The 3,200-nt window shown below is 32.5% G+C and overlaps 1 non-coding gene across 1 annotated transcript; it reads left to right on the top strand.

Annotated features, from left to right (window-relative positions):
* The first annotated feature begins 351 nt into the window (after nt 1-351).
* Nucleotides 352-459, top strand: LOC148555230 (small nucleolar RNA R71). The gene has a single exon (XR_015887976.1). It is a non-coding gene; the product is annotated as a small nucleolar RNA R71 (small nucleolar RNA).
* The last annotated feature ends 2,741 nt before the right edge of the window (nt 460-3,200 follow it).

The raw sequence follows: 3,200 nt of genomic DNA, 5'->3' as shown, positions 1-3,200 counted from the left end.
ATCATAAGCTTCTTCTTCATAAGAAGCCTCTTGAGTACTGTTGGATGCAGCTTGCACTCCATTCAGACTCTGAGAGATCATATTGACTTGCTGAGTCAATATTTTGTTCTGAGCCAATATGGCATTCAGAGTATCAATCTCAAGAACTCCCTTCTTCATAGGCGTCCCATTATTCACAGGATTCCTTTCAGAAGTGTACATGAACTAGTTATTAGCAACCATGTCAATGAGTTCTTGAGCTTCTGCAGGCATTTTCTTTAGGTGAATGGATCCACCTGCAGAGGTGTCCAGTGACATTTTTGATAGCTCAGATAAACCATCATAGAATATATCCAGGATGGTCCATTCTGAAAGCATGTCAGAAGGACACTTTTTGGTCAACTGTTTGTGTCTTTCCCAAGCTTCATAGAGGGATTCACCTTCTTTCTGTCTGAAGGTTTGAACATCAGCTCTAAGCTTGCTCAGCTTTTGAGGAGGAAAGTACTTGGCTAAGAAAGCCGTGACCAGCTTATCCCAAGAGTTCAGGCTGTCTTTGGGTTGAGAATCCAACCATAATCTAGCTCTGTCTCTTACAGCAAAGGGGAAAAGCATGAGCCTGTAGACTTCAGGATCTACTCCATTAGTCTTAACAGTATCACATATCTGCAAGAATTCAGTTAAGAACTGAAAAGGATCTTCAGATGGAAGTCCATGAAACTTGCAGTTCTGCTGCATCAGAGAAACTAATTGAGGTTTCAGCTCAAAGTTGTTTACTCCAATGGCAGGAATGGAGATGCTTCTTCCATGTAAATTGGAATTAGGTGCAGTAAAGTCACCAAGCATCTTCCTTACATTATTATTATTTTCGGCTGCCATCTCCTCTTCCTGTTCAAAAATTTCTGAAAGGTTTTCTCTGGATTGTTGTAATTTAGCTTCTCTTAATTTTCTCTTCAGAGTCCTTTCAGGTTCTGGATCTGCTTCCACAAGAATGTTCTTATCCTTGCTCCTGCTCATATGACAAAGAAGAAGGCACAGAAAAATAATAATAATAATAGAGAGTCTTTATACCACAGTATAGGGATCCCTGTGTGAGTAGAAGAAGAGGGGGAGACAAAGAATGTAATATAATGGAAGAAACACAACTGTGAGGATGGCAGAGATGTGAGATGAGATGTTAGGATATGAATGAATAAATAGAATAAGATGGGGGAGGGATAATTTTCGAAAATTATTTTGAAAAAGAGTTAGTGATTTTCGAAAATGGTTTTTGAAAATTGTTAGTATTTTTTCGAAAAATTTTTAAAATTAAAAATAAAAATAAGAATAATTAGTTAATTAAAAAGAAATTTTTGAAAAAGAGGGAAGATATTTTCGAAAATTAGAGAGAGAGGGTTAGTTAGGTAGTTTTGAAAAAGTTAAGAAACAAACAAAAAGTTAGTTAGTTAGTTAGTTAAAACAAATTTTGAAAAGATAAGAAGTTAGGAAGTTAGAAAAGATATTTTGAAAAGATATTTTTGAAAAAGATAAGATAAGAAGCTATTTTTGAAAAGATATGATTGAAATTAGTTTTGAAAAAGATTTGATTTTTAAAATCTCAATTAATGACTTGATTCATAAGAAATCACAAGATATGATTCTAGAACTTAAAGTTTGAATCTTTCTTAACAAGCAAGTAACAAACTTCAAATTTTTGAATCAAAACATTAATTGTTATTGTTATTTTCGAAAATTTGTGATAAAAATAAGAAAAAGATTTTTGAAAAATATTTTTGGAATTTTCGAAAATAACCAAAAATTTTGAAAAAGATTTGATTTTTGAAAAAAGATTTTGAAAAAGATAAGATTTTCAAATTGAAAATTTGATTTGACTCATGAGAAACAATTAAATTTTAAAAATTTTTGAAAAAGTCAATTCAAATTTTCGAATTTGATGAGAGAAAAAGGGAAAGATATTTTTTTGATTTTTGAATTTTTATGATGCAAGAGAAAAACACTAAAAAGATGCAATGCATGAAATTTTTAGATCAAAACAATGAATGCGTGCAAGAATGCTATGAATGTCAAGATGAATACCAAGAACACTATGAATGTCAAGATGAACATCATAGACATAATTTTGAAAAATTTTTAATGCAAAGAAAACATGCAAGACACCAAACTTAGAATTCTTTAATGCTTACGCACTAAGAATTCAAGAATGCATATGATAAACATGAAAAGACACAAAACAAAAAATCATCAAGATCAAACAAGAAGACTTACCAAGAACAACTTGAAGATCATGAAAAACACTATGAATGCATGATATTTTCGAAAAAATGCAAGATGCATATGCAAGTGACACCAAACTTATAACATGACACATGATTCAAAAAACAGAAAAATATTTTTGATTTTTATGATTTTCTAAATTTTTTTTTTGGATTTTTTATTTTATATTTTTCGAAAAACTATTTTGGAAAAGAAAAATAAGGATTCCAAAATTTTTAATATGAATTCCAGGAATCTTATGCTCTAAAGCTCCAATCAAAGGGTCAGGCATGGCTTAATAGCCAGCCAAGCTTTAGCATATAATTACATGGACTGGAGTGATTAGTTGAATACCAATCCCAAAGCAGTTTGGGTATGGCTTTACAGCCAGATAGGATTCAACATGTTTCATGAAACACTAGAATTCATTCTTAAAAATCTTGAAGCCATAGAATAATTTATTTTTGAAAACATTATTTTTATTATTTTATTTTATTTTATTTTATATTTTTTTTTTCGAAAACAACAGAAAAATTTTTGAAAGATTTTTGAAAAATTTTTGAAAACAAAACAAAAAGAAAATTACCTAATCTGAGCAACATGATGAACCGTCAGTTGTCCAAACTCGAACAATCCCCGGCAACGGCGCCAAAAACTTGGTGCACGAAATTGTGATGTCCAGGCTCAAACAATCCCTGGCAACGTGAGCAACTTGGTACGCGCAATCGTGATTACGCGTTGATTATGTAGAATTCATGGCTCTTTCTTTCCCTGGCAATGGCGCCAAGAACATGGTGCCAATACCATGGTTCACAACTTCGATACAACTAACCAGCAAGTGCACTGGGTCGTCCAAGTAATACCTTACGTGAGTAAGGGTCGAATCCCACGGAGATTGTTGGTATGAAGCAAGCTATGGTCACCTTGTAAATCTCAGTCAGGCAGATATAAAGTGATAATGGTTTTTTCGA

The sequence above is a fragment of the Arachis ipaensis genome, chromosome B6, assembly GCF_059453495.1.
Source record: "Arachis ipaensis isolate K30076 ecotype BB chromosome B6, ASM5945349v1, whole genome shotgun sequence".
Lineage (NCBI taxonomy): Eukaryota > Viridiplantae > Streptophyta > Magnoliopsida > Fabales > Fabaceae > Arachis > Arachis ipaensis.
This window is presented reverse-complemented; position numbering and strand designations above follow the sequence as displayed.